The sequence below is a fragment of the Apodemus sylvaticus genome, chromosome 3, assembly GCF_947179515.1.
Source record: "Apodemus sylvaticus chromosome 3, mApoSyl1.1, whole genome shotgun sequence".
Lineage (NCBI taxonomy): Eukaryota > Metazoa > Chordata > Mammalia > Rodentia > Muridae > Apodemus > Apodemus sylvaticus.
Genome location: NC_067474.1, coordinates 160,467,453 through 160,480,676, shown reverse-complemented (window position 1 = coordinate 160,480,676; position 13,224 = coordinate 160,467,453). Strand labels below are relative to the sequence as shown.

General features: G+C 40.9%; 3 protein-coding genes and 1 pseudogene across 26 annotated transcripts in view; 3 read left to right on the top strand and 1 right to left on the bottom strand.

The window, feature by feature from the left end:
- LOC127681600 (oocyte zinc finger protein XlCOF6-like) overlaps window positions 1-13,224 on the bottom strand; it is a 1,434,619-nt gene that overhangs the window by 655,093 nt on the left and 766,302 nt on the right. The gene's annotated exons all lie outside the window — the stretch shown is intronic.
- LOC127681615 (oocyte zinc finger protein XlCOF6-like) overlaps window positions 1-13,224 on the top strand; it is a 988,257-nt gene that overhangs the window by 267,269 nt on the left and 707,764 nt on the right. The gene's annotated exons all lie outside the window — the stretch shown is intronic.
- LOC127681617 (oocyte zinc finger protein XlCOF6-like) overlaps window positions 1-13,224 on the top strand; it is a 1,149,846-nt gene that overhangs the window by 521,713 nt on the left and 614,909 nt on the right. The window lies entirely within an intron of this gene.
- Window positions 1-13,224, top strand: part of LOC127679735 (zinc finger protein 665-like) — a 350,610-nt pseudogene that overhangs the window by 126,105 nt on the left and 211,281 nt on the right.

Here is a 13,224-nt window from a genome sequence, read left to right as displayed (position 1 = left end):
TGCCATTTTAATTACTGATAACCTGTTGATGATCATAGTCTAGACGTTTTTGTTTTGTACTAACTTGATATTTGTAAGTTTGATTTCTAATAACCTTTGATTGGCTTCCTTTATCTTTTGTGTCTACCTAAGTATTTTTCTTAATTCAAATTTTAAATTCCTCCCTTAAGGTCTGTGTCTGTGCTTTTTATCTCTCCTTTCGTCCCTTCTCCTCATTCTGAGTTTCTGTATTCTTTGTTCAAGGTTCAGCAACCACATTTTAAATTTTTCTTAATATTGTAAATCTGATATTCTGCTGTCTGTTTCATTTTGATTGATTAATTTTAAAAGGTTATTCTCCAAGTCGTGCGTCCAATCCTCATTATTTTCTTTTTGCTTCTTAGTTTGATCTGTGAATTATTGTATCTTTTGTTCTGTTCTGTTTCTTATTCTGAACTATAATATCCTGAGTCTTCAATTCTAGTGTTTCCTCTAGGCCATGTTAAGAAGTCTTAACTTTCTCTATTTTTTTATACTGCTCTATAAATTCCTGTATCTTCTGTTCTAGGCCTTGCTTCCATAATTTTAGGTCCTTTATATATTGTAGTATTTTACTGAAGCATCTACCTCAGTTTGATTTACTAGTTTTAGTAAATGAACCTCTAGTTTGGTCTAGAGTTGCTCAGTCTCATCTATGAACTTCTCTAGTTCTTCCTCTAATTTCTTTTCTAAGGCACATAATTTTTATATAGGGTCCTGTTTTTTGAGAATACATAGTAAACCAAGAGGTTATTGCAGTAGCACTAAATAGCAAGATATGTATTTCCTTTAAATCCATCACTGTCGAACCTTTCAAAATATCATTCCATAAACCCCAAAAGATATTTATTGTACTTATTGTATTTGTGTTTCATACACACACACACACACACACACACACACACACACACACACACATGTATGTATGTACCTTTGTCTCCATCTACTGTTCGAGTCAGGACACTGCATTCCTCTTTTTTTATTTTATTTTATTTTATTTTATTTATTTATTTATTTATTTATTTATTTATTTATTTATTTTGGTTATTTTATTTTATTCAGTTACGTTATCCCCTTTCCAAATTTCCCCTCCACAAGCCCACTATCCTCCCCCCCCATCTCTTACCTCCATGAGTGTGCTTCTCCACCTGCCTACCCACTTCTGTTTAAATGCCATAGTGTTCCCCTATCCTGGGTCATTAAGCTTCCACAGCATTAAGGGGCTCCCCTCTTAGTTATGCCAGATAAGGCAATCCTCTGCTCCATACCAACTGGAGCCATGAGATCCCTCTCTATACTCTTTGGTTGGTGGTTTAGTCCCTTCAACCCTTGGGGGTTCTGTTTGGTTGATATTTTTGTTCTTCCTATGAAGTTGCAAACCCCTTCAGCTCCTAAAGTCCTTTCCCTAACTTCCCTATTGGGGTCCCCACACTCAGTCCAGTTTTTGGAATTGTATAGATTGTTTTTTAAACAGGAAGGGGCTGAGTGTATAAAGGCCAGTAACTTCTGTGCTTCTGAACCAGCTCTCTGTCTTTTGTTTGGGTTGCAGCTAGGAGCATGTTATTCTGTGCTGATGTCAGGCAGCCTGCAGTACAAGCAGTCAGGAGAGCAGTTCTGACTGTTCCAAGTCCTGTGTAGACCAGGGTGTTACAGGGAGTGAGCAAAGAAATGCTCTTTCAGCCCCATCAGCTCACTGTGTCTACCAGAAAACTACCTTCCAGGCAGTTGTGCTCCAGGGACCCCTATCCATCCCTGGGAATCCTCCATGTCACTGTCCAAGTCCAGCTCCAAGCTGAGGTGCTGCCCTGGCTCTACCTGCCTGCCTGAGGCTAGCGGGGGAGCTTATCTACAACTCTCTGTGGGCCCTTCAGACCCAGTCAGTTTTCCATACACAGGCTGCTGTGCACTTATATTACTGCCCCAGCTGTGTATTTGGGAATGGTTTAGGGGCAGTGGACTTTTATCTCAGGTTAGAAGGGTTCTAAACAATATGTTGTTGACAAGTTTGTTGGAGTAAATCTCCAACCACAAGAATCCTGTGCACAGAACACACAACTCAGTTACAATATTTATAAGCTGCATTCCTTGATCGTGCAGATTTACCACTACACTACTCTGTTCCCCAGCTATCAGATCCCTTACTACTTGCAGCTTCTCCAGGCCATGTGGTTCTTCTCCATCTTCCTTCCACCTCCTTTCTTTTCCCTTCCTCTGTCTCCTCTGCCTCCTTGCCGGCCACTCCTCCTTCCTCTCTTCTTTCTCTCTAAATGCTCCAGACCCACCTTTCCCTTCCACTGTCTAATCAGTGGCTGTAGCCTTTATGTGCACAATTGAGATGGGGAGAAGGTTCACATGAAATCACCAGAGTACACGATCCATTCCTATGTAAGTACCTACCATTCAGGAGGTAGAACCTAGGAATGCCATCCCCTGACCCATGACCTTCCTCCACTGGAGCCACCATGTGGTCATACAGCAGTGGCCTAACAACCACAGAAGTCCACCACTAAGCATAAGACACCAGAGTCCAACATATACTTTCCTCCTTCTTCAATTTTCCCCTTTCTTGTTAATTTAAATCTGTGTCTCAATTTGCATTCAGTTGCCTCCCCTCCCACTGCATGAAGCCCCAGATAGTATTCCTTAGGTTCCTTCTTGTCCACAGGGCCATAAATGTCATGTTCTCAGATCTGGAAACATTCTGGAATGAGGTAGCAGTTCCAGCACCATGCATCTCTCTGAGAATATGTGGGAACCTGATATATGGATAAAGGTTGTCTTTCAGGCCCCAAAATTCATGGTGAATTCTGCAATAGTTCCCCCTACCACTTTTGTTCTGATTTGGCTTGACATTATCAGCAGTCTAAAATCTTTTTCTCCAGAGGACATTACTACCACTCACAATAAATATTGTCAGGTACAGGGGAGTGTGAACATGCCCATAACTGCTGCTCCTTCAGCCCTCTTGGCCTTGGCTCCTCTTATGGTGATGAGGAGGAGTCTGAATGCCTGGTGCTAAGTGTAAGCCTCCCTGCTCCCAAGTACTCATGGCATGAACATTGTGCCAGAGACACTACTGCCCTACCTCTCCCACACTTACAAGCCTCTGTCATATATGCAGCCTTCTCTGGTTGGGCTCCAATAATCCCCTGCCTTGAAGCTGCCTCCTGAGACACACAGGGCTCAAGCAAAGGCTTAAAAGGGAGATCATCCCCAATTCTAAGGACTGCTGGCCACACAGGGCCTCCTTCTCCTGAATCCAAATGTGACCCTCACCTGACCCTGTAGAGTCCTTGATTCACTTAAACTTTCTCAGCTTTGATGATCAGGGATTAAGCCCTGCCTATAAACATTGGGCTTTCCTACCCAGAAATACCCATTTTTCATTGGTATAGTAGCGAGATCATCATAATGGCAGTCACCTGTCCCCTTGCTGACACAGGGGCAAGGATATGATTGTGTTTTTCCACAGGAATCCACAACACCTGGATGGATGCCGATATGGGACATTCAGCCAGCCAGGGAAAAGGAAGAGAGAGATGAAGTCTCCTCTCCCTTAGGCCTTTTGGCTGAGGAGGTGGCACTTGTTAGAGATAAGTCTCTACTTGCCTGTGATCCCTGTATTCATGCTATTTTCCTTATACCCTATCAAGTGCAAAATATCTCTCAGACTCATGAGCAAAGTGTTCCATTATCCTAAGGGAACCTGAGCCAATGTACTTTTAAACTATTTGTTCCTACTCGGAGAAAGTATATATCCTAGCTCAATGAGACAAGGGTACCTGTTCTTGCTGTTGATATGGTGTTCATGATAAAGGTTTAGAACAACATATAAAGGTTTTTTAGCTCTTCCTAGATAGTATCTCATGCTATAATTATATGTATAATAATGATGATGATGATGACGATGATAGCAATAATAGCAATAATAATTATGCTGCTTAAGTGTCTTATACAGCACATCTCTTGGCAATGCTCTATCAACACATCTGTGCTTCAACCACTTATGGCCTGCCCAGAAAGATGATTAGAACTTGTCTCATAGAAAATTTTTAGTGTTCTCTTTAGCCTCCCTTCTTACACTCTCATATGCCTTCTGGGACAGCTGTCTGTTCAGGACTGGTAGTCAATGAAGAGTAAGAACATGCTTGGCAGATCAATGTAAGACAGACATGGTCAATTATATGGGAGGCCACCTGAGGTGGGGCCAGAGCAAAGTAGTTTGACTCCTGCTATCAAAATTAAACAAAAGAGTGCAAACATAGGAAGAATGTAGCCAAGTAGACCCTGCCTCAACCTTCCACCCTGAGCCAACCAAGTATATGCTAGCAAGCTAAAGACCCCTGATGGTGAACCATGCAATGGAGCAAGCAAATGAAAAACAGACAGTCCCACATCTGGCTACTTGAGAACCAATGAGATGCTGGGGATCTGTATAAAGGTTTGCCCAGTTACTGCAATATATGAGTCTGCTTTTGCCACTTGCTTGACACCAGAGTCTGTGTCTTTGATTCTGTGCTTTCTTACCACTACTCCTAACGGTCTTGGTCAGAGCTGCAAGCAAAAACTACATAATTCAAATGTGCAGTATTAAAACTCTGTTGTCATATTGCCCTATAACTAAAGAAACTGGGAAGTTTAATCATGAGAAAAACAAAGTTATTGCCTTGGGGAACAACAGACTGGCATCAAGGTGATCTGAGTCAAGACAGCTTGTCTCAGAAACAGTTTTATAAAAGGCTCAACATGCAACTGTGCCCAGATCATGGGACGCCCCTAAAGACACCACCAGATACCAGTACCACAACGCTGCTGCAAGCACAGGAGACTTTTTATTCAAGCTCGAGCTTGGGCCACAACCCTTCCTGATGCAACAGGATAGGAGAGTGGAACTGAGGTCTAGGGTAATGGGGTTTATAATGGGGAAAAAAACAACAACAACACATTAGTGGGGGATTTCCAAGCCTTCCCATTACATGGTTGCATAAGAGGGTAAAGGAATGTTGACCTTTAAGCTTATTGGTTTATGCTACCTGCTCTAAGGAAAAGGAGGGACCACCCATTCAAAAGGAACATCACGACTCTGCAAAGCCTCATGTTTCCTGAGCCCATCCCATAAATTTCAGTTGGCCCCAGCTATTATGTCCATTTTCCAACTGCCAGGAATATCTCATGGTTTTTTGTGGAACTCAAGGAGATGGTGAGTCACTCTGAGGACAAAAGCCTAAAATGGAGTCTAAAAAGCAAAATGGACCAACTGGTTCACAATCTATCCATAGTTGGTCTCAGTCCCAACAGATCAGATTCTCATAGCTCAGCAGGCCTGCTTCTTGCCTGTGAACATTGGCTCCCAAAGTCATCATGGCATGTCTTGAAGACTTCCTCCAGGTTTTCTACAGCTGTATCAGAATTTTTCTAGAAAGAATATTGAAGCAACCTCACACTGGGTACTGCTCCTCATTGCTAGTCCTGACCAGAGTCACTCATTAGCTTCATGGAGCTGGGCCATAGGACAGCAATAGTTCCTCTAATTGGGAGAATCAGAGATCAAATGATTTAGACAGCTTGGGTATTCCTAGTTCTGTTCTACCAACCTAGAGGTAGACAGAGCTCAAGGGAAATGTGTATTTTAGGAGAATTTTCCATTCTCCCAGGGCACTTCTGATTCCTCTTCTAAAGCATATCCTTAGTGTGCACATGCTATTACACACTCAATACCTTCTGTAGCAATCTCTACGTCATAACTGGGAAGTCCTGCAGGCAACCTTCAGTCAATGTCAAATGGTAAGAACAACTAAAGCAAAAAGTGGCCATGAAGCTGACAGCACTGTGCAAGTAATGGGAGGTGAATGAAATAATGAAGTAAAAAAGAAATGATATGGTTCCTCTTAAGTATGGTGAAGTGGAATGTTTTTATCGATAAAAGATCGAGTATAGAGATAGAGATAGAGTGGGAGCTTCTTGGATGCTCCCACAGTTTGTATCAGAAACATTTTTTGTGAATGTTTCTTCTTGTAAAAGGCTGAAGATGGAGCTGTCCTAGAATTAATATGCTTTCACAGAGAGAAATCACTTCATACACAAGTGTAAATAAAAAATGCTTTACTGACTTCATCCCAGGCCAATTATCAAAGTAGTCAGCCTAGCATAATTTTCTTATTCAACATGTGCTGTCCCCCTTAAGTCTCTGTTAGGGCCAGGATCCAGGTTTTGCTTTGAACATTTTAAATATGGACTGGAGACTGCAAGTCTAGACACTTAGGCAGATGAAATATTTACATAGTACAGATATTGCTAGATTCATTTCTTACTGACACCATTGCCCTAAAACAGCAGGTTATTCTACCTGACTGATTCAACTCAGCTGTTCAGGCTCAAACTTCTCTCCATGATGGCATTCAATCTGGCTTCTATCAGCTTCTCTTCCATTGCTCTGCTTGGCCTCATACTAACTCTAGCAATAAGTTGCAATCTTCTATCTCCTTATCATTCTCTGGCTTGTTCTGTCTTCACCTGTGTCTAGCTTGTCCTCACTTCAACCTGTCTATGTAAACTTCTTCTGGGAACTTTGCCCTTTCTCTGCACTGTACTTTATGAAGTAACTTTCCTTTCCTGTATCTTTTTAGCAGAGTTGACCATATCTAATTCTTTAAAATCTCTCTCTGATTCTCACTTTATATGCCACTAAATTAAACATCACTTTCAAGCATGGATGCTTCCTTTTACAAACTAAATTGGCCCTTTGTCTCAGGGTTTAAGATTTAACAGTAGAGAGGATTGGGCCAACCTGGGACTGCCACACCTGAGGATTCATCATGTCTGCAGACAACAAACCCAACACTCTTGCCTTGGTCAAGAGGCACTTGCTGACAGGAACCTAGTCTATTAGCTTCTCTACCATTGCTCTGCTTGGCTTAGTGTAGGGCAAATCTACAATTTGGGCAGTAGAATTGAAGGCATGTCTAAGGGCTGACCCACAGTAGAACACAATCTCTACTTTCCTTATATGATCAAATATCCTGCAACAGAACTTTATTTTATTGTCAATACTTTGGGTCCTTAGTGAGTGTCCCCAAGGCCCAGGCCCCAGGCTGTTACTGGCTCTGCCAAGCATGTTCCTGGGTTAAGAATGAGCTATGACATACTCCAAATGTGATGGCCCCATGTAAAGCCTTGGTTGATCAGGCTAGCTCTCAACAGTATGGTGATTTTTTTTTTGGAAAGAGTTGGTAACAGTGTACTTTTGTTCTTGTGGCTGAATATGATTTTCTCAAGATGAAAATTGGACCATTATGGCACAGCAGGCCTAATGTTGGGCATTGCCCTATACTGCCCTGCTTGAGCAGCTCTCCATAGAGTCCTGGTCTTTGATATGGTGATGCCCTAGTGGCTGGATGTAAATCAGGGCTGTCTCACCTGTTATGGGTTGGAGTCAAATTTTGGGACAATTCTGGTAAACAAATGTGCATTTCAGCATTCTAACATCTACCCAGCCTTATTAGCATACTAATGATCTGTGTGGTCTTTTATAGGTAGTCCTCACTCTGCTACTTTCTACTTAGTTTCCCGATAATCTAAGTATCTTTAAATCCCTTACATATCAATTGTACTCTTGAACATCACGTTTACTATTTGAGTGTTACACAACACAATAGATACCTTTTACAACCTCCATCAAGTTAACTACAAAAGGATCTGGAGGCATTTTCCTGATGAAGGTCTGTCACTTAGCCTGTATTTAATACTTAATAAATGGTTACTTTATATATAGTTGACATTGTTGTGTTGAGTTTCTGGCAAAAATCAGGATCAACATATAGAGTCCCATAGCCACATAACTCTACCTTTAATTTGCTCTTCAATCCAAATACAGGAGAAATGACTTGAGCTGCCAGTATCCATGAGTATCAGAAGGACTGAACACTTTTTCATATCAGGCAGCTAAAGTTGGGTCCTCATGGAAGCAAGTAGTCTCTAATAGAAGCTAAGATAAGCAGTTAGCCACATGAGGGCTCATAAACATCTGTACTGAGATGTGCTGCCCTCTTCTGTCCATGCATGTATACCGTCAGGCAGAACATTGTATACATAGAAAATAAATAATATAATCAAAAAACCAAAAAAATTAAAAATGTTGGAACTGTTTGTTTATGCTCCTGGGCCATGCTGTATATGTGGCAGCGAGAGAAATCCTCATTGGTGTCTATTGTCTGCCTATACTGTGTGAGTTCTAGAGATGAAACCCATGCTGTGTTTTGTTTAAATTGATAACATTTGGCCTTATTTGGGTCAAAATATTTATGGATGTGCTGGAGGGTGACTATACAGTGCCAAGGTTCAAGTGTCAATATAAGAGAAAAGTTTGTAGGAGTAATATGGGTCTCACAGACACTGAACTGAGGCCATCAGGGTCAGCATCAACCAACTCAAGCCAGTGAGACAATTCTCTGGTATTTATTTCTTTTTCTTAGAATGGGACAACTGTTTAGTCTTAGTATAAAACTTCCACATTCAGAAAAAAAAGATAGCAGTATATAATTTTCATTTGAAAATAAGATTTATTATTCAAATTGGTTTTTAGTCCATCTTGAAATAATATGTTTACAATGACAAAGAAGACAATTTTTTATTGATAGAATGCCTAACCTTTTTTGAACATCTGTGAGAAGGTTCAGTGTGAAATGTCTGTAGGGTGCAAAACTAGATGCCTGACCTGTATCAATACATAAAAATATGTCTAGGGGCTGGAGAGATGGTTCAGAAGTTAAGAACACTGACAGCTCTTCCAGAGGTCATGAGTTGAAATTCCAAGAAACACAAAGTGGTTCACAACCATCTCTAATGTGATGCCCTCTTCTGGTGTGTCTGAAGACAGCTATAGTGATCTCATATTCAAAAAATAAATAAATAAATCTTTTTTAAAAAGTTCCAATGTAGGCTGTACAAAATTATCTTCCAATCTACACATACCTGTCATAGACTAAATCCGTGTAATAATATCACACACACACAGACACACACACACAAACACACACACACACACACACACACCAGAAATGTGTCCATTTAAATTAACTTTATTGCTGTTAAAGTATCTACCATCTCTAGATAATTCCCTTAGAAGTAACTATTTGAAGATGCAGTGCCAAAAAGATAACTAATGCCAAATGAAGAAGCAGGGATTATCAGATAATATTCAGCTAGCCATAGAATTTGAGCTATATTGTGAGATATTCAGTTGATTGCTGATTAATCTACTTCATTATATCTCTGACACATGAGGTATTTAATGTCAATCCTTCCTGGTTGGTAGTATCATTTGGTAACATTTAGGAGATGCTGCCTTGGTGGAAGAAATATATCACTTGGAGTGGACTTGAGGTTTTACATCCGTCCATCATTGCTAGGTCCCAGTCTCTGTGGCATTCTTCAGGTTTTGGTGTCATCTCTGAGCTTCCTGTTTTAGCTGATATTTGTGACATTTGTTGGGATGCCACTTCTTGATGACCACATATCCCTCCCAACACTAAGCCAAATTAAATACTTTTATAATTTGCCATAGACATTGTGTTTTAACACCACAACAGAAAGGGCTCTGATACACACCCATAAAGCTTCACACTTAAATGAGTTATTTCATGTAATTGAAGACAATTATGAAACCTAAAAGTGTTGCCCTTTTTTTTTTGATTAAATGCCTAGGGCATTTTTCCATATGAGTTTGCAAGTGCAAACAAAATCAAGAATGAGATCATAATGTTTGTATAGATTGTTGACACTTATCAGACTTTTTCTCCAGAATCAATAATTTGGTGTGACTGGATGTAACTGTGTTACATAAAGATATTACCAAATCCTTTATAGACATTTATTCCCTTCAGGATGTTTATTTATTCAGTTTCTTAATACTTAAATGTATATTCAAAAATCTCTAACAGACTCATTACACACTAAAGTTTGCACTCATGTATAAAGGTACCAGTAAGTGCCATTTTACCAAACTGAATTCATTAACAGGATTTCTCTGAAGTATGGCTTTTCTCATGATTTCTAACAACATTTGAAGTCCTTATCACATTGCTTATTTGAAGAGTTTCTTTCCAATATGGATTATATTATATATTCGGAGATGTTTTCTATGAAAAGGCTTCTTCAAATTTGTTTGAATAGGCAGGCAAAATCCCAGCCAAATCACACCAAACTTCAGGTCTCATGTGGGAGGTTGTATTGCCAGAAGCAGCCTCTGAGAGGGGTGAGATGTAAGAACAAGGGAAGGCGCTATGGGACAGGGGAAGACCCTTTTATCCAGTCCATGAGGCATGTGGAGCACATGAAAGGGAAGTGGTGCCATGGTGGGTGAGGAGTCCACAGATGAGGACTCTCCTCACTGGATGGAGGAGCTGGCTATAACGTCATTTCTAGCTGTCTACAGATGCACCTGATGATAACAACATTGCTTATATTTGTAGGATTTCTCTTCAGTATAAATTTTTCCATGTCATGTAGATGATAGAGATGTGCAAAGCCTTTACTGCACAGATTAATTTTATAGGGTTTGTCTTCAGTATGAATTCTTTTCTTTTTGCAGACTCTAGAAACCAGTTTATTTTTTTCCCATATTGTGTCACAATGCAAGGTAGATACTTTTTAACATGGTTTCTTTTCCTATGAAATATCAACGTAAAGGGGCACCTATTGAACTCAATTTTCATATACTATGTTGTCCTCATTTCCTTTGGACATCTTCTATTATATTTTGCCCACAGATCATTTTGTTCCTTTCCTCTTTTAGTTGATTTACATGTTTTTTGTAAGACACCCCCCCAAAACTGAGGATGCCCCAGCACCCCACACCTCAGAAGGCAATACCCAAATCACTCCTGAGAAATGGTCTCGATGCAATAGCATGAGGATTTCTTTATTCCAGAATTCTGGGTTCCACTGATGGAAGTTAGAAACAAAACGAAGTTAAGACCTCACAGAATCCAAGACCCAGGCATAAGGCAGGCCAGGGCAAGCCCAGGCAAACTGGGGCCTTCTCAAGGTTGTTAGAATAGCAGGATGATCCACCCAAGGTCGTTAAGACATTTCAGAAACTAGGCAGCCATAAAGATAAGGAAGTTGCCTGAAAAACCTCCACTGAGTCATGGGCCATCTGGACTCCCTGCCCTCACCCTCTCTTCTCTTGTGTAGTTTAATATTAACCAGGCCCTCCCTCTGCTAACAAAAAATAAGACTCCCATGCTCCTACATTGCTGATGTGCCGTCTTGCATGTACTACCCGTTGATGTAATTGTATGTCAATTCCTCCCTTAATGTATGAATTGACCAATAATGTAAAAGCGTGAGAAACCCCCTTGCCTTTTCCCACATAAACCCCTAGCTTTTGAGCTTCAGGGTCGACTCCTTTGTCTCTTGCTCGAGATTGCCTCATGTTTTTGCATCAAGCCGGTCTCTCAAGTTTCCTTGGGTGTGCGCCGACCCGAGACTCAAGTGGGGTCTCCCCGTTCCGGGGTCCTACACCACAGCTGTACACTGCGCAGGGGTAGAAGACCGAAGACCACGAGTGCCAAATTGGGACAACTTTTATAAGTTTACGAAAAAGCCCTCAAATCACAAACCAATCATTTCTTAGCATGGAGAACCCACGAAATGCAAGCCAATTGATTTGTACCACTCCATAGTTTTTAGGCCACTCAGTTTAAATTATCGGAGCCCATGCTCAGTGGACCAAATAGTTTCCGATTTTCTTGGATGTCTATAGCTGCATGAACTCCTGGATAGGGGTAATGGCGTAAGCAGTTTACAGAAGCAAGATAAGCTTAGCTCATTTCCAGTTACCTTATGGGGCCAGGATTCAAGGCCTTTTTGCTAGGTCTAAACAAAGGGCAGGCTCTGAAATGTGATCTTTTACCTAGTTTCTAACAAAGAGCACAAAGAGTAGGCTCTGGAATATGAGTGTTTGGGGCTCCTTAGATGGCTGGAATTAGGCTGTATTATTTTTTGTCCTTTCAGTTTTCAATCACTGATATCTTTGATCATGACTCTGGGTTTTCAATTCTTTATCTTGGATATCATATAAAGTGCCCTCCTTACAGGATACATATATGGTTTGTGGTTTGTGCCAAGGACAATTTATCGAAGTTTAACTTTATTGGAATATTTTTTCTGAGCATCAGAATTCAGAGGGACTGCTTAATTTTGTGTATTTTTAGCCCAGGGTACTAGACTCACAATGTGAGAAGTTAGAGATAATCACTTGTATCTGAAGGGTTCAGAACCCAGGTGCATTGTCATACTATATCCAGTTCTAGTCTAGTCTAGGAGCAAGCTTGTGGGGAAGCTGTTCAGAGTAGGTCCTGGGAAGCTGTGTGGAAGGCAGCCTGCTACAGAAGTGGAGGAGAGGTTCATAATGGTGAGGGAGGGCCTCCTGCATGTTTATATGAATTAAAGAAAAAGACAAAATAAAAACAAAGGAATAATAAGCAATCAAGCAAGCAAGAATTCAAAACAACAATAAATTGCTGTGAAGAACTGGGAAGCTAATTAATTAAACGGATTCAAAGTAGGTGGGCTTAGAGTTACAAGAAGCTGCTGAGTATTGGGCGGGTCCAGAAGGAGTGGCTCTGAGGAAGAAAGCAGGAGTGTTACAGGAAGTTCAGCCATTCCAGCATTCTCTCTGCACCTCAGCTGCCTCGTGTTCAACAATTCATGGATGGAGACAAGTGCCTAATATTTGAAGATCTTGAAAACTTCCTTAAGCAGCAGTTGCTGTGCTTGCCTCCTAGGACATTCCGCAGCTTGTCCTGTCACCTGCCAGGTCAGAGGACCTGTTGGGCTGGGAAAGGGGCAGGAGCGGAGCAGGGGTGTGGAGCAGGGGTGCATTTTCTGCCACCACTCTCACGATTGAGTTGTGGGTATCTTACCATTATCAGGAAGTTTGAGATCCTGCCAATTGGGTTTATGGTGATACTTTATGGAATTAATTTTATGGTTGCCAGAATATTTTTCTAAAATGACCTCATACATCCATTGCAGTATCTGGTGTTTGTATCCCAGGAGGGTTGTCTTTACAAAAGTCTTAATAAAGCTCCTCGAATAAAAATTCCTTCATGCTTTCTTAACTCCTCTGTCCTTCCACTTGCCATTTCATTTCCCTTTCTCTAGGTTTTGAATAGGCATTCCAAGAGAGCTTTGTAGCTATTT